This window comes from Triturus cristatus, chromosome 3_2 (genome assembly GCF_964204655.1).
Source record: "Triturus cristatus chromosome 3_2, aTriCri1.1, whole genome shotgun sequence".
In the NCBI taxonomy this organism is placed as follows: domain Eukaryota; kingdom Metazoa; phylum Chordata; class Amphibia; order Caudata; family Salamandridae; genus Triturus; species Triturus cristatus.
In genome coordinates this window covers 579088043-579107516 of record NC_140584.1, presented here as the reverse complement: position 1 = coordinate 579107516, position 19474 = coordinate 579088043, and the positions used below count along the sequence as shown (strand labels likewise).

Genomic DNA, 19474 nt, shown 5'->3' with positions numbered 1-19474 from the left:
TATGAGTCGGCGCAGCCCGTTCAACTGATTGTTTATACAAATTCAAATCATAACCTCCTTTTCCCATGGCATCTAGGCCAACATGAAATTCTGCCAGGTCACCGAATACCCAATCATAGACAGCTGTGAGCTGTGCTGCGAGGACAGCCAACTTCCCTTAGTAGACACCCCTGTGCAGTTAATGCACCACTATGCTGGAACTTCCTCGATCCCATTGCAGTATTCTGAACTTATGATCAATACACTTTAAAACGTCTGGGTAGACCTTGTAGGGAGTGTTCTGGAGAACATATAGCAGGCGTGGTAGTGCCATCATTTTTAAAAGGGCGGCCCTACCCATCAATGACAACGGAAGGGATCGCCATTGTTCCACATCCCTGTACAGTCTGTCCAATTGTGAAAGCAGGTTTTCTTGTAGGAAACGCTCCGGAATCAGAGTAATGAAAATGTCTAGGTATACAATCTGTCTTGTGTAATCGGTGTGATACAGTCCGACGGTAGTATCGGAGCTTCCCCGGCCTGTGGGAAGACCAGAAATTTACCCCAGTTGATTTGATACCCGTAGTTTACCCCAAATATTCAGAAGACCTGCAATATCCTGTCAGTGGACCAGAGGGGTTTAGCGACATAGAGCAATATGTCATCAGTATAAAGAGAAATACGTTCCTCCCATGCCTCATTACTACTTATGCCCCAAATCAGAGGGCCCTGGTGGACCCAGGCCGCCAGTAGCTCGAGTGCCCTGCCAAGCCAAATATGATGGGAAAGAGAGGACAGCCATGACGCGTGCCCCTCTTCAGGGTAAAAGTCCAGGATAGCGTGGCATTAATCCGCACCAGCGTGTCCCGATAAAGAAGTCGCACCCAGTCCCACCACCTTGGGCCAAAATCCATCTGTTCAAGTGTTGTGAATATATATTTCCACTTCACACTGTTGACACTTTTCTGGTATCGAGAGAAAGGCGAGTCGCTGGTTCAAAATGCAGGTGTTTAGTCATATGACGATTGAGGGGCATACTCTGAGGCGTCATGAAGCCAGACTGGTCCGGATGAATAATTTTGTTGATAACTGACCGCAACCTGGACACCAAGCTCTTTGCCAGCACTTTGACTTCCAGGTTGAGCCAGGAGATAGGCCTATATAAGCCACACTCCGCTGTAGGATTACCCTTTTTTGGAATCAGAACTGTGGTTGAGGTCCTCGGGTCCAGCGACAGGCACCCCTCCTCCCTTGCAGCCCGAAACATGACCAGCGTGTGCTCTGCCAATTTATCTGTCATGCACTTAAAAAGCTCCACCAACAGGTCATTGGGTCCCACTGCCTTGGTAGTGGTGCATTCTTGATATAAAAGTGTGCATGGTAGTGGAATCTACTTGGCGTAGAGATATTGTTTATTGTTGTTAGTAGTTTCTTCTTCCTGTGGAGTGGATGTTGTTGGTGAAGGCTTCCAGACATCAAGAGGCTGATAGAGGGGTAATAATTCTGTGAAGGGGATACTGACATCAATATATCATTGATTAGACAATTATTGGTGGTGGTATTTTTTTTGATATGCGAGGGTTAGTGGTAGTATCCTCTTGATGCCTGTGGGGTCTGGTAAAGGCATATGTTTGAGTGGATTGCTGATGGTGGTATCTTCAAAAGGTTGAGAGATTTTTGATTGATGAGAAGAGTTGCAGTACCTTCAAGATGTGGGATATGCTCTTGGTTGTATCTTCTTGATTTGGGGGTTTATGATGGCGGTATCATCTTCATACAGTGGAGTTGTGGTTAGTTCTTGAATGGTTGTTGTTGTGGTGTCCTTATGAAATGGACACGTTTTACTTTTCATTCTGTGGAACAGTTGCTGATTGTTTCTTTTTGATGCCGATGAGCTGTTGATGATGGCACAGTTTCTTTGCGGTGCTATTGTCTGTATTCTGAGGGGTTGTTGACGGTCTTCTTGATGCAGGGGTTTAGAATCTGTGCTATGCTTAAAATGGGTTGCTGCTAGCAATATTTTCTTAATCTCAAGGGGCTAATGTCTTGGTTTAAACTGGATTCATGTCATATGTTCTTAATGTGGAGAGGCTATTGTTGCTAATTTGGTGATATGGAGGAGTTTGTGATTAGGTCATCTTTTCTTTTGCTTGCTACCACCTTAAGGAGAATGGTTGCCTTGGGAGGTATCTTCCTGGTGACGAGAGACTACTATTAGTGAAATTTTCTTGATGTATTAACAGTAGCAGCCCCTGCAAGTAAGAGCGGTGGGCCGGGTTGGGGGGTGGGGGGGGGGGGGGTTGGAATTCGACAGACAACTATGAGAGAAAATTAAATAATACATTTTTCCTCGTTGTCGTCTGTCAAAATCTCATCTCCCCACCCAGCCCCACAGCGCTCTTACCTGCAGGGGCCGCTACTGTGTAGTAAAATAGCTAGTAGTGAGCAGAGACACCTTTTGATTTGGAAGGGAGGATGTTGGTGGTAGCTTCTTGATGTCTGCGGTAGTGGTGGTGGTTTCTTCACAATGCAGAGAAGTCAATGTAACTTCCTGAATTGATGTTGTAGTTGGCAGTGGCCTCTTTCTGGCTGTACGGCATGCAGCACGTGGCACCTTTATGATGTGTTTGGATAGGAGGTATCTTCCTGATTGTGAAGGGAAGGGGTTTATTTTAGGTGGGGTGTGTTGGAGGGAGTATCCAATTGTGTTCAGTTAGAGGCAGGGAGACACCTCTCCTTCTGTGGGTCTTACTGGATGCTCTCTTAGCCAAACTCCTGGAGTCTAGGCAAAAGCAATATCCAGCTGCCTGGCTTCCATCATCTTGGTAGTGGGGATCTCGGGGCATTACTGTAAACTGGTAGTTTTAGCAATGAAGTTTTATTCGCATCTGCCGGATTTAGTTGGCATAAAGATTATTTTTACTGGTTTGAGGCACAAACAGTGAGTGATGCTCGAAAGATATGCCTGGAAGTTGAACAATCTAAATCTGCGCATGAAATGTGTATTTTTTAGACACGTCTTATTCTAAATTAGAGTTCTAACTCTTACAATTGTAGATTCTTTTACTAATATAACATCATTCAAATGTTGCAACGCTCTGCTGTCACTGATGATTAACTTCATTTCAGATTTTGTGTTTGGATGTCCCGCATTTTTTTAAACGTTTTTTGTGGTTTTAATATTTTATCCCAGACCTATTGTTTTGTATAATGGTGTTCATATCATACCATACCATGCCATGCTATACCGTACCATACCATACCATGCCATGCCATACCATACCACGCCACACCGTACCATACCATACTATGCTATACCATGCCATACCATGCCACGCCACACCGTACCATACCATAGTTCCTGCTGATGCCAGATGACCCTTGGTGCAGATATTTCTTGGGCAGTAATCCCATTGGATTTACAGCCTTTGACTGTTACATTCAGCTGCTGCCTGCTGATACAAGCACCCACTGACAGAGCCAGAGTGGCAGGTGGGAGGCTGCAGCCCACAGCACAGGCCTGTCTCATCTGCAGGGACACACAAACACAACACACAGTTACTTTCCAAGTGTTCTGGGGCCAAGCTGAGAGCGCACTCCACAACCCTTCGAAATACAAACGGATCTCCACAACACCACTGCATCAATGCTGCTAGATTACAGCACAGACACAATTGGATCACATCTGTCATATTTCAGCAAAGAAACACAACTTCATCACCACTGCTGTTATAGCACCGAGGCATGGCTGCACCAGCTTATGATATCAGACCGCGTCTATTTAATGGCATCACGTCTGTTTGTTAATGACTCCAACAAATATCTTCACCACATCTGCACAATTATGGCACTGATACATACCGACATGGGGAAAAACAACCATGTCACCTCTTTTATTACAGCAGACAGACACGCGTGCATCACATTTGCCATGTTACAGCAGATAAATATCACAGCATCACCGGTGCTATGTTACAGCAGATAGATACCAAAGCATCACATGTGCTGTGTCACAACAGATAGATACCACAGCATCACCTGTGCTGTGTCACAACAGATAAATATCACAGCATCACCTGTGCTGTGTTACAGCAGATAGATACCAAAGCATCACCTGTGCTGTGTCACAACAGATAGATACCTCAGCATTACCTGTGCTGTGTTACAGCAGATAAATATCACAGCATCACCTGTGCTGTTTTACAGCAGATAGATACCAAAGCATCACCTGTGCTGTGTCACAACACATAGATACCACAGCATCACCTGTGCTGTGTTACAGCAGATAGATACCAAAGCATCACCTGTGCTGTGTCACAACAGATAGATACCTCAGCATTACCTGTGCTGTGTTACAGCAGATAAATATCACAGCATCACCTGTGCTGTGTTACAGCAGATAGATACCACAGCATCACCGGTGCTGTGTCACAACAGATAGATACCAAAGCATCACCTGTGCTGTGTCACAACAGATAGATACCTCAGCATTACCTGTGCTGTGTTACAGCAGATAAATATCACAGCATCACCTGTGCTGTGTTACAGCAGATAGATACCAACGCATCACCTGTGCTGTGTCACAACAGATAGATACCTCAGCATTACCTGTGCTGTGTTACAGCAGATAAATATCACAGCATCACCTGTGCTGTGTTACAGCAGATAGATACCCAAGCATCACCTGTGCTGTGTCACAACACATAGATACCACAGCATCACCTGTGCTGTGTTACAGCAGATAAATATCACAGCATCACCTGTGCTGTGTTACAGCAGATAGATACCAAAGCATCAACTGTGCTGTGTCACAACAGATAGATACCAAAGCATCACCTGTGCTGTGTCACAACAGATAGATACCTCAGCATTACCTGTGCTGTGTTACAGCAGATAAATATCACAGCATCACCTGTGCTGTGTTACAGCAGATAGATACCAAAGCATCACCTGTGCTGTGTCACAACACATAGATACCACAGCATCACCTGTGCTGTGTTACAGCAGATAGATACCAAAGCATCACCTGTGCTGTGTCACAACAGATAGATACCACAGCATCACCTGTGCTGTGTTACAGCAGATAAATATCACAGCATCACCGGTGCTGTGTTACAGCAGATAGATACCAAAGCATCACCTGTGCTGTGTCACAACAGATAGATACCACAGCATCACCTGTGCTGTGTTACAGCAGATAGATACCAAAGCATCACCTGTGCTGTGTCACAACAGATAAATATCACAGCATCACCTGTGCTGTGTTACAGCAGATAGATACCAAAGCATCACCTGTGCTGTGTCACAACAGATAGATACCTCAGCATTACCTGTGCTGTGTTACAGCAGATAAATATCACAGCATCACCTGTGCTGTGTTACAGCAGATAGATACCAAAGCATCACCTGTGCTGTGTCACAACAGATAGATACCACAGCATCACCTGTGCTGTGTTACAGCAGATAAATATCACAGCATCACCTGTGCTGTGTTACAGCAGATAGATACCAAAGCATCACCTGTGCTGTGTCACAACAGATAGATACCAAAGCATCACCTGTGCTGTGTCACAACAGATAGATACCTCAGCATTACCTGTGCTGTGTTACAGCAGATAAATATCACAGCATCACCTGTGCTGTGTTACAGCAGATAGATACCAAAGCATCACCTGTGCTGTGTCACAACACATAGATACCACAGCATCACCTGTGCTGTGTTACAGCAGATAGATACCAAAGCATCACCTGTGCTGTGTCACAACAGATAGATACCACAGCATCACCTGTGCTGTGTTACAGCAGATAAATATCACAGCATCACCGGTGCTGTGTTACAGCAGATAGATACCAAAGCATCACCTGTGCTGTGTCACAACAGATAGATACCACAGCATCACCTGTGCTGTGTTACAGCAGATAGATACCAAAGCATCACCTGTGCTGTGTCACAACAGATAGATACCACAGCATCACCGGTGCTGTGTTACAGCAGATAGATACCAAAGCATCACCTGTGCTGTGTCACAACAGATAGATACCACAGCATCACCTGTGCTGTGTTACAGCAGATAGATACCAAAGCATCACCTGTGCTGTGTCACAACAGATAGATACCACAGCATCACCTGTGCTGTGTTACAGCAGATAGATACCAAAGCATCACCTGTGCTGTGTCACAACAGATAGATACCTCAGCATTACCTGTACTGTGTTACAGCAGATAAATATCACAGCATCACCTGTGCTGTTTTACAGCAGATAGATACCAAAGCATCACCTGTGCTGTGTCACAACACATAGATACCACAGCATCACCTGTGCTGTGTTACAGCAGATAGATACCAAAGCATCACCTGTGCTGTGTCACAACAGATAGATACCTCAGCATTACCTGTGCTGTGTTACAGCAGATAAATATCACAGCATCACCTGTGCTGTGTTACAGCAGATAGATACCACAGCATCACCGGTGCTGTGTCACAACAGATAGATACCAAAGCATCACCTGTGCTGTGTCACAACAGATAGATACCTCAGCATTACCTGTGCTGTGTTACAGCAGATAAATATCACAGCATCACCTGTGCTGTGTTACAGCAGATAGATACCAACGCATCACCTGTGCTGTGTCACAACAGATAGATACCTCAGCATTACCTGTGCTGTGTTACAGCAGATAAATATCACAGCATCACCTGTGCTGTGTTACAGCAGATAGATACCCAAGCATCACCTGTGCTGTGTCACAACACATAGATACCACAGCATCACCTGTGCTGTGTTACAGCAGATAAATATCACAGCATCACCTGTGCTGTGTTACAGCAGATAGATACCAAAGCATCAACTGTGCTGTGTCACAACAGATAGATACCAAAGCATCACCTGTGCTGTGTCACAACAGATAGATACCTCAGCATTACCTGTGCTGTGTTACAGCAGATAAATATCACAGCATCACCTGTGCTGTGTTACAGCAGATAGATACCAAAGCATCACCTGTGCTGTGTCACAACACATAGATACCACAGCATCACCTGTGCTGTGTTACAGCAGATAGATACCAAAGCATCACCTGTGCTGTGTCACAACAGATAGATACCACAGCATCACCTGTGCTGTGTTACAGCAGATAAATATCACAGCATCACCGGTGCTGTGTTACAGCAGATAGATACCAAAGCATCACCTGTGCTGTGTCACAACAGATAGATACCACAGCATCACCTGTGCTGTGTTACAGCAGATAGATACCAAAGCATCACCTGTGCTGTGTCACAACAGATAAATATCACAGCATCACCTGTGCTGTGTTACAGCAGATAGATACCAAAGCATCACCTGTGCTGTGTCACAACAGATAGATACCTCAGCATTACCTGTGCTGTGTTACAGCAGATAAATATCACAGCATCACCTGTGCTGTGTTACAGCAGATAGATACCAAAGCATCACCTGTGCTGTGTCACAACAGATAGATACCACAGCATCACCTGTGCTGTGTTACAGCAGATAAATATCACAGCATCACCTGTGCTGTGTTACAGCAGATAGATACCAAAGCATCACCTGTGCTGTGTCACAACAGATAGATACCAAAGCATCACCTGTGCTGTGTCACAACAGATAGATACCTCAGCATTACCTGTGCTGTGTTACAGCAGATAAATATCACAGCATCACCTGTGCTGTGTTACAGCAGATAGATACCAAAGCATCACCTGTGCTGTGTCACAACACATAGATACCACAGCATCACCTGTGCTGTGTTACAGCAGATAGATACCAAAGCATCACCTGTGCTGTGTCACAACAGATAGATACCACAGCATCACCTGTGCTGTGTTACAGCAGATAAATATCACAGCATCACCGGTGCTGTGTTACAGCAGATAGATACCAAAGCATCACCTGTGCTGTGTCACAACAGATAGATACCACAGCATCACCTGTGCTGTGTTACAGCAGATAGATACCAAAGCATCACCTGTGCTGTGTCACAACAGATAGATACCACAGCATCACCTGTGCTGTGTTACAGCAGATAGATACCAAAGCATCACCTGTGCTGTGTCACAACAGATAAATATCACAGCATCACCGGTGCTGTGTTACAGCAGATAGATACCAAAGCATCACATGTGCTGTGTCACAACAGATAGATACCACAGCATCACCTGTGCTGTGTCACAACAGATAAATATCAAAGCATCACCTGTGCTGTGTCACAACAGATAGATACCTTAGCATTACCTGTGCTGTGTTACAGCAGATAAATATCACAGCATCACCTGTGCTGTTTTACAGCAGATAGATACCAAAGCATCACCTGTGCTGTGTCACAACACATAGATACCACAGCATCACCTGTGCTGTGTTACAGCAGATAGATACCAAAGCATCACCTGTGCTGTGTCACAACAGATAGATACCTCAGCATTACCTGTGCTGTGTTACAGCAGATAAATATCACAGCATCACCTGTGCTGTGTTACAGCAGATAGATACCACAGCATCACCGGTGCTGTGTCACAACAGATAGATACCAAAGCATCACCTGTGCTGTGTCACAACAGATAGATACCTCAGCATTACCTGTGCTGTGTTACAGCAGATAAATATCACAGCATCACCTGTGCTGTGTTACAGCAGATAGATACCAAAGCATCACATGTGCTGTGTCACAACAGATAGATACCACAGCATCACCTGTGCTGTGTCACAACAAATAGATACCAAAGCATCACCTGTGCTGTGTCACAACAGATAAATATCACAGCATCACCTGTGCTGTGTTACAGCAGATAGATACCAAAGCATCACCTGTGCTGTGTCACAACAGATAGATACCTCAGCATTACCTGTGCTGTGTTACAGCAGATAAATATCACAGCATCACCTGTGCTGTGTTACAGCAGATAGATACCAAAGCATCACCTGTGCTGTGTCACAACACATAGATACCACAGCATCACCTGTGCTGTGTTACAGCAGATAAATATCACAGCATCACCTGTGCTGTGTTACAGCAGATAGATACCAAAGCATCACCTGTGCTGTGTCACAACAGATAGATACCAAAGCATCACCTGTGCTGTGTCACAACAGATAGATACCTCAGCATTACCTGTGCTGTGTTACAGCAGATAAATATCACAGCATCACCTGTGCTGTGTTACAGCAGATAGATACCAAAGCATCACCTGTGCTGTGTCACAACACATAGATACCACAGCATCACCTGTGCTGTGTTACAGCAGATAGATACCAAAGCATCACCTGTGCTGTGTCACAACAGATAGATACCACAGCATCACCTGTGCTGTGTTACAGCAGATAAATATCACAGCATCACCGGTGCTGTGTTACAGCAGATAGATACCAAAGCATCACCTGTGCTGTGTCACAACAGATAGATACCACAGCATCACCTGTGCTGTGTTACAGCAGATAGATACCAAAGCATCACCTGTGCTGTGTCACAACAGATAAATATCACAGCATCACCTGTGCTGTGTTACAGCAGATAGATACCAAAGCATCACCTGTGCTGTGTCACAACAGATAGATACCTCAGCATTACCTGTGCTGTGTTACAGCAGATAAATATCACAGCATCACCTGTGCTGTGTTACAGCAGATAGATACCAAAGCATCACCTGTGCTGTGTCACAACAGATAGATACCACAGCATCACCTGTGCTGTGTTACAGCAGATAAATATCACAGCATCACCTGTGCTGTGTTACAGCAGATAGATACCAAAGCATCACCTGTGCTGTGTCACAACAGATAGATACCAAAGCATCACCTGTGCTGTGTCACAACAGATAGATACCTCAGCATTACCTGTGCTGTGTTACAGCAGATAAATATCACAGCATCACCTGTGCTGTGTTACAGCAGATAGATACCAAAGCATCACCAATGCTGTGTCACAACACATAGATACCACAGCATCACCTGTGCTGTGTTACAGCAGATAGATACCAAAGCATCACCTGTGCTGTGTCACAACAGATAGATACCACAGCATCACCTGTGCTGTGTTACAGCAGATAAATATCACAGCATCACCGGTGCTGTGTTACAGCAGATAGATACCAAAGCATCACCTGTGCTGTGTCACAACAGATAGATACCACAGCATCACCTGTGCTGTGTTACAGCAGATAGATACCAAAGCATCACCTGTGCTGTGTCACAACAGATAGATACCACAGCATCACCTGTGCTGTGTTACAGCAGATAGATACCAAAGCATCACCTGTGCTGTGTCACAACAGATAAATATCACAGCATCACCGGTGCTGTGTTACAGCAGATAAATATCACAGCATCACCGGTGCTATGTTACAGCAGATAGATACCTCAGCATCACCTCTGCTGTGTTACAGCAGATAGATACCAAATCATCACCTGTGGTATGCTACATACCACAGTATTACCTGTACTACTTCACATCACAGAGATACTATGGCATCACCTTTGCCGTGCTGCAGCACAGACACACCACAGCATCACCTGTGCTATGTTACAGCAGATAGATACCTCAGCATCACCTGTGCTATGTTACAGTAGAGAAAGAGCAGCATCAACTCTGCAACGTTATAGCAAAGAGATTCTACAGCATCACCCCAGCCATGTTACGGCACCAAGATAGCACCGCATCACCTGTGCTAAATTACCACATTCATATACTACAGCATCACATGTGCCATGTTACAGCACAGAGATACCACAGCATTACCTCTGCTAAGCTACATCACATAGATACTACAGCATCACCTCTGCGGTGTTACATCTCAGACATACAACAGCATCGCCTGTACCATGTTACAGCACAGAGATACCACAGCATAAACTGTGCTATGCTACAGGATATACTGCAGATCACCTCTGATGTGTTACAGGAGAGATACCACTGCATCACCTGTGCTATGCTACAGGATAGATATACTGCAGATCACCTCTGATGTGTTACAGAAGAGATACCACCGCATCACCTTTGCTGTGTTACAGCACAGCCATACCACTGCATTACCTCTGATGTGTTACAGGAGAGATACCGCCGCTTCACCTCTGCTGTGTTACAGCAAAGACATACCACAGCATCGCCTCTGCTAAGCCACTCATTCAGATACTACAGCATTACCGCTGCTGTGTTACAGCACATACCCACCACAGCATTGCCTGTACCATGTTACAGCACAGAGATACCACAGCATCACCTGTGCTATGTCACTGCAGAGATATACTACAGATCACATCAAATGTGTTACAGCAGGGATACCACAGCATCACCAGTGCTATGGTACAGCAGATATATACAACAGATAACCTCTGCTAAGTTTCAGCACAAAGATTCTACAGCATCACCTCAGCTGTGATACAGCACAGACATACCACAGCATTGCCTGTACCATGTTACAGCACATAGATACCACAGCTTCACCTGTGCTAAGTTACAGCAGAGATATACTGCAGATCACCTTTGTTGTGTTACAGCAGGGATACCACAGCATCACCACTGCTATGTTACAGCAGAGATATACCAGAGCATCACCTATGCTATGTTACAGCAGAGATACCACAGCATCACCTGTGACATGTTACAGAAGAACTATACCCCAGCATCTCCTGTGCCATGTTATTGCACATAGATACCACAGCATTACCTGTGCTAAGTTACAGCAGAGATATACCACAGATAACCTATGCTGTGTTTCAGCAGAGAGATACATGCAAAAACAAGAGTTGATGGACAGATTGCAGAACAATGTCATACATTCACCCCAGTACAGAGAGCTGGGCCTAAATCCATCGTTTTTTTGCTCAGCATGCCATTCCAGTTTGAACCCAGCCATATGCAAATCAGTCTTGACCCTGTGCCTCATGGGAACAGTCCAGCCCGAACTGCCAAGCCAGGTCCTTCCTGGACTGGAAACAAGCACCCTAGGACCGGTTTCAGGGTTTCACCCCTCTTCAGCCAGGATAGCTTGATTCCAGTGGCATGTAGAGCACGGGACCCACGTCTGGACATACCCGTCCCACTCGTGGTGACAAATGCAAAAACAACAGTTGATGGACAGAATGCAGAACAATGTCATACATTCACCCCAGTACAGCGATCTGGGCCTAAATCCATCGTTTTTTTGCTCACCATGCCATTCCAGGTTGAACCCAGCCATATGCAAATCAGTCTTGACCCTGTGCCTCATTGGAACAATCCAGCCCGAACTGCCAAGCCAGGTCCTTCCTGGACTGGAAACAAGCATCCTAGGACTGATTTCGGGGTTTCACCCCTCTTCAGCTAGGATAGCTTGATTCCAGTGGCATGGAGAGCACGGGACCCATGTCTGGGCATACCCGTCCCACTCGTGGTGACAAATGCAAAACCAACAGTTGATGGACAGAATGCAGAACAATGTCATACCTTCACCCCAGTACAAAGATCTGGGCCAAAATCCATCGTTTTTTTGCTCACCATGCCATTCCAGTTTGAACCCAGCCATATGCAAATCAGTCTTGACCCTGTGCCTCATGGGAACAGTCCAGCCCGATCTGCCAAGCCAGGTCCTTCCTGGACTGGAAACAAGCATCCTATGACCGGTATCGGAGTTTCACCCCTCTTCAGCCAAGATAGCTCGATTCCAGTGGCATTGAGAGCACGAGACCCACGTCTGGGCATACCCGTCCCATTCGGGGTGACAAATGCAAAAACAACAGTTGATGGACAGAATGCAGAACAATGTCATACATTCACCCCAGTATAGAGATCTGGGCCTAAATCCATCGTTTTTTTGCTCACCATGCCATTCCAGGTTGATCCCAGCCATATGCAAATCAGTCATGACCCTGTGCCTCATTGGAACAATCCAGCCCGAACTGCCAAGCCAGGTCCTTCCTGGACTGGAAACAAGCATCCTAGGACTGATTTTGGGGTTTCACCCCTCTTCAGCTAGGATAGCTTGACTCCAGCGGCATGGAGAGCACAGGACCCACGTCTGGGCATACCCGTCCCACTCGTGGTGACAAATGCAAAACCAACAGTTGATGGACAGAATGCAGAACAATGTCATACATTCACCCCAGTACAAAGATCTGGGCCAAAATCCATCGTTTTTTTGCTCACCATGCCATTCCAGTTTGAACCCAGCCATATGCAAATCAGTCTTTACCCTGTGCCTCATGGGAACAGTCCAGCCCGAACTGCCAAGCCAGGTCCTTCCTGGACTGGAAACAAGCATCCTATGACCGGCATGGGGGTTTCACCCCTCTTCAGCCAAGATAGCTCGATTCCAGTGGCATTGAGAGCACGAGACCCACGTCTAGCATACCCGTCCCATTCGGGGTGACAAATGCAAAAACAACAGTTGATGGACAGAATGCAGAACAATGTCATACATTCACCCCAGTATAGAGATCTGGGCCTAAATCCATCGTTTTTTTGCTCACCATGCCATTCCAGGTTGATCCCAGCCATATGCAAATCAGTCATGACCCTGTGCCTCATTGGAACAATCCAGCCCGAACTGCCAAGCCAGGTCCTTCCTGGACTGGAAACAAGCATCCTAGGACTGATTTTGGGGTTTCACCCCTCTTCAGCTAGGATAGCTTGACTCCAGCGGCATGGAGAGCACAGGACCCACATCTGGGCATACCCGTCCCACTCGTGGTGACAAATGCAAAACCAACAGTTGATGGACAGAATGCAGAACAATGTCATACATTCACCCCAGTACAAAGATCTGAGCCAAAATCCATCGTTTTTTTGCTCACCATGCCATTCCAGTTTGAACCCAGCCATATGCAAATCAGTCTTTACCCTGTGCCTCATGGGAACAGTCCAGCCCGAACTGCCAAGCCAGGTCCTTCCTGGACTGGAAACAAGCATCCTATGACTGGCATGGGGGTTTCACCCCTCTTCAGCCAAGATAGCTCGATTCCAGTGGCATTGAGAGCACGAGACCCACGTCTGGGCATACCCGTCCCACTCGGGGTGACAAATGCAAAAACAACAGTTGATGAACAGAATACAGAACAATGTCATACATTCACAATAGTACAGAGATCTGGGCCTAAATCCATCGTTTTTTTGCTCACCATGCCATTCCAGTTTGAACCCAGCCATATGCAATCCTTTTCAGCCAGGATAGCTTGAGTCCAGTGGCATGGAGAGCACGGGACCCACATCTGGGCATACCCGTCCCACTCGGGGTGACAAATACTGGGGGTGAATGTTTTGATTTGTTCTGCATTTTGTCCATCAATTGTATGCTTTTTGCTTTCTCGCCCTATGTGCGTCAGGTATGCCCATACGTGGGTCCTGGGCTCACTGTGCCACTGGAATCAAGCTATCCTGGCTGAAGAAGGGTGAAACCCCGAAAACTGGTCCTAGGATGCTTGTTTCCGGTCCAGAGAGGACCTGGCTTGGCAGTTTGGGTTGGACTGTTCCCATGAAGCACAGGGTCAAGACTGATTTGCATATGGCCAGGTCTAAACTGGGGTGGCATGGTGAGCAAAAGAATGATGGATTTAATCCAGATCTCTTGACTAGGGGTGAATGTTTTGATTTGTTCTGCATTCCGTCCATCAATTGTGTGTCTTTTGCTTTCTCGCCCTAAGTGCGCCAGGTATGCCCAGACGTGGGTCCTGGGCTCACTGTGCCACTGGAATCAAGCTATCCTGGCTGAAGAGGGGTGAAACCCCGACACCGGTCCTAGGATGCTTGTTTCCGGTCCAGGGAGGACCTGGCATGGCAGTTCGGGCTGGACTGTTCCCATGAGGCACAGGGTCAAGACTGATTTGCATATGGCCAGGTCTAAACTGGGGTGGCATGGTGAACAAAAGAATGATGGATTTAACCCAGATCTCTTGACTGGGGGTGAATGTTTTGATTTGTTCTGCATTCCGTCCATCAATTGTGTGTCTTTTGCTCAGCAGAGAGATACCACAGCATCACCTCTGCTAAGTTACAGCAGAGATATACTGCAGATCACCTCTGTTGTGTTACAGCAGGGAGACACCACAGCATCACCAGTGCTATGTTACAGCAGAGATATACCAGAGCACCACCTATGCTATGTTAGAGCAGAGATACCTCAGAATCACCTGTGACATGATACAGAAGAGCTATACCCCAGCATCCCCTGCGCCATGTTACGGCAGAGATATACCACAGATAACCTCGGCTGTGTTTCAGCAGATATTCCACAGCATCACCTCTGCTAAGTTACAGCACTTTTCCCCACCCATGTCACGTTACAGCAGAAGACGACACTCTGTCTCTCCCTCTTTGCATATGGGGAAAAGGTGGGTCCAACGTGCATATGTTAGGAAGGCAGTGACCTTGACGTCCTGCACCTACGAGAAGAACATTGGGTCTTAGGTTTTTTTACCTATGTAATATGGCTGGTCCAATGTGCGTCCTATGCAGAATATTAAATTGCAACTGTTTAAATCTCGTTTGGCAAGATGTTTTTTTAAACTGCACGCTCCCTCCCACTCAGTCATCTTCCTCCATATTCATTTTCCATGGCAGGGCGCCCCGCTTCCCGCGCATTCAATCACTTGCCGCCTTCACTGACAGCATTGCTTGGCACAGGGCCAGCAGAGGCTCACCTGAAGACTGAACAGGACCTGAAGCACTGAACCCATCTGAGGTTGCACTGGGGTGACTTCCCGCATATACCCAATTACCGACAGCAGTTAGGCATAAAGCACTTTATACTTCATGGTAAGCTCTTGAAACAATATTATCTTGTTTTTTACATAGATCCCCCCAGCGCAGTAACCCCTTCTCTGCACATTCTATCATAAATAAGTCTCAGTGCCCCCCCCCCCGCCCCAACTGAGCCAGGGGAGCAAATGTTTATCCCAGCTTTAGGTTATTCCCCTTCTTTATTTACACTGAATGCTTCACATTCACTATTATGAGTGATGTAAGCCTTGTGATTTGCCTGTCAATTGCCCATTGAGGCGAGGATCTAATTACTAGAGGGGTACTGGCACCATCATATGGATGTCTTGGGGTGACCACCATCTTGCAAACACCGTTACCGAAAACAGACCTGACTATTTTGATTTGCCATATAGACAAATATGACCTTGTGTTCCTTTAGTGTCTAGTAAACGGGGCCTATGGGTCAGACCCATAGGCCCCGACCGATTGAAGGACATGGGGATCTGCATACAGCAAAATTATATATGACCTTCAAGGCTACTCTATGCCAATCATTCCATATCTTTCCCTACCCATACTAGCAGGGGCTCAGACCCTAGCATAAGGAGCACTGATGAGAGTGGACAGCCCTGTCGGGTTCCTCTACACATCTGTCAACTTATGGATACCAGAGCTCTAGTTTCAACCCTGGCTCATGGCATGTTCTATAACAAAGTGCTCCAGTTTCATAGCTGTGTCCAGTCCCGGCATACCGAATGCCTTTTCGGCGCACTGCATGGACTGATGTTGCAATGCTCTCTCGGAAATTGCTGGCAGTATTCCTACCAAGCTTGAAGTCAGATAGGTCCAACTGTATTACCCTCATGACCACTTTCTATAACCTACAGATGAGTTCGCTCAAAGTGTTAACATCTATATTTATCATGTATAGTGCACAATTGGAGGAACAGAGCATATTAACTATGTGGATTTATCAATATCAAGCCGGCACGTCATTGTTAACTGGTGTTTTGCCAGAGTCATAGACTGCAATGCTGCCCAGTCTTCTAGGGTTCTTCTCAATTCAGCAAAGATACTCGGCGTTACTGTGTCACCGTACAGCGCATGATCATCGGCACGCTCTACAGCGTGAATATCAGATTGAGAATTTATCAATGTACCATCAATTCAAATTGAGGGAGTGATCTTGGTGCACATCTTCTGGTGTCTAATGAACCACGGTATTAAGCTACGGATTTGTCACACTCATCATGTAGCCTTTTATTCCAATCATTGTATTCATGCTTCCTGATCAGTTATCTCTTATATTATGTCTGCAGCAGAATCATTGTCAACACGAACTCTGGTTCTGATAGCCCCACAATTCAAGACCTCTAATCTCGGAGTTATTCATTAGTAGAACCTTCTATAAAGTGAACACTCATCACTGAAACACAAGAAACCCATAATCCCTATGACACCAAAAATCAGTCCCCAGATTACTCTGGGATGGATCATCTGCCACATTTTCACCCTCATTAAAGTAATTTTCAGGCGCCTTCCTGTGGGTGCCTACAAAAGTAGGGTCGTCCAGTGCCTCATCCTATGAACGTATAGTCGGAATCTTTGCCCTATGCTTGTTCCAGGAGTATGTACAAATCTAAGGGGCACGATCTGAAATTATTACCCGAGTATTAATCCTTCCAAATCAAAGCAACCTCGGTTCTTGTATGGACACTGTGTGTGTGTGGAAAAAGTATGAATATTTTAGGATGCAACTTGTGCATGTGGAAGTAGAATCAATTATTCATGCATGGATCTTGTGCGTGCTGATGTAGTATCAATATTTTAGTATGGGTCTTCAGCATGTGGAAGCAGAATTCATATTTCAGCATGGGTCCTCAGTGTGTGGAAGCAGAATTATTATTTCAGTATGCGTCGTCAGTGTACGGAAGTAGAATTCATATTTTACTATCTGTCTTCAGTATGTGGAAGGAGTATTAATATTTCAGTATGGGTCTTCAGTATGTGGAAGTAGAATGAATATTACAGTATGAATCTTCAGTATGTGGAAGTAGTATGAATATTTTAGTATGGGTCTTCAGTATGTGGAAGTAGAATGAATATTTCAGTATGCGTCTTCAGTATGTGGAAGTAGTATGAATATTTTAGTATGGGTTTTCAGTATGTGGAAGTAGAATGAATATTTCAGTATGAGTCTTCAGTATGTGAAAGTAGTAATAATATTTCAGTATGAGTCTTCAATATGTGGAAGTAGTATTAATATTTCAGTATTGGTCTTCAGTATGTGGAAGTAGAATTAATATTTCAGTATGAGTCTTCAGTATGTGGCAGTAGTATGAATATTTCAGCATGAGTCTTCAGTATGTGGAAGTTTTATTAATATTTCAGTATAGGTCTTCAGTATGTGGAAGTAAAATGAATATTGCAGTATGAGTCTTCAGTATGTGGCAGTAGTATGAATAGTTTAGTATGGGTCTTCAGTATGTGGAAGTAGAATTAATATTTCAATATGTATCTTCAGTATGTGGATGTAGTATTTATATTTCAGTATGGGTCTTCAGTATGTGGAAGTATTATTAATATTTCAGTATGGGTCTTCAGTATGTGGAAGTAGTATTAATATTTCAGTATTGGTCTTCAGTATGTGGAAGTAGAATTAATATTTCAGTATGAGTCTTCAGTATGTGGCAGTAGTATGAATATTTCAGCATGAGTCTTCAGTATGTGGAAGTTTTATTAATATTTCAGTATAGGTCTTCAGTATGTGGAAGTAAAATGAATATTGCAGTAATGGTCTTCAGTATGTGGCAGTAGTATGAATAGTTTAGTATGGGTCTTCAGTATGTGGAAGTAGAATTAATATTTCAGTATGTATCTTCAGTATGTGGAAGTAGTATTAATATTTCAGTATGGGTCTTCAGTATGTGGAAGTAGTATTAATATTTCAGTATGGGTCTTCAGTATGTGGAAGTAGTATTAATATTTCAGTATTGGTCTTCAGTATGTGGAAGTAGAATTAATATTTCAGTATGAGTCTTCAGTATGTGGCAGTAGTATGAATATTTCAGCATGAGTCTTCAGTATGTGGAAGTTTTATTAATATTTCAGTATAGGTCTTCAGTATGTGGAAGTAAAATGAATATTTCAGCATGAATCTTCAGTATGTGGAAGTAGTATGAATAGTTTAGTATGGGTCTTCAGTATGTGGAAGTAGAATTAATATTTCAGTATGTATCTTCAGTATGTGGAAGTAGTATTAATATTTCAACATGAGTCTTCAGTATGTGGAAGTTTTATTAATATTTCAGTATAGGTCTTCAGTATGTGGAAGTAAAATGAATATTGCAGTATGAGTCTTCAGTATGTGGCAGTAGTATGAATATTTCAGCATGAATCTTCAGTATGTGGAAGTAGTATGAATAGTTTAGTATGGGTCTTCAGTATGTGAAAGTAGAATTAATATTTCAGTATGTATCTTCAGTATGTGGAAGTAGTATTAATATTTCAGTATGGGTCTTCAGTATGTGGAAGTAGTATTAATATTTCAGTATGAGTCTTCAGTATGTGGAAGTAGAATGAATATTTCAGTATGAGCCTTCAGTATGTGGAAGTAGTATGAATATTTAGTACAGGTATTCAGTATGTGGAAGTAGAATTAATGTTTCAGTATGAGTCTTCAGTATGTGGAAGTAGTATTCATATTTCAGTATGGGTCTTCAGTATGTGGAAGTAGAATGAATATTTCAGTATGAGTCTTCAGTATGTGGCAGTAGTATGAATATTTCAGCATGAGTCTTCAGTATG

General features: G+C 44.5%; 1 protein-coding gene across 3 annotated transcripts in view; it reads left to right on the top strand.

Moving 5' to 3' along the window:
• LOC146857737 (CYFIP-related Rac1 interactor A-like) overlaps positions 1-19474 on the top strand; it is a 176382-nt gene that overhangs the window by 7706 nt on the left and 149202 nt on the right. The window contains exon 1 of one of the 3 annotated variants that reach the window (XM_085648347.1): positions 15603-15721. The exons of the other annotated variants lie outside the window; for them this stretch is intronic. The gene's annotated coding sequence lies outside the window, so the exon portion shown is untranslated. Of the gene's footprint in view, positions 1-15602; positions 15722-19474 lie in introns of those variants that run through there. 3 annotated transcript variants of the gene reach the window in all.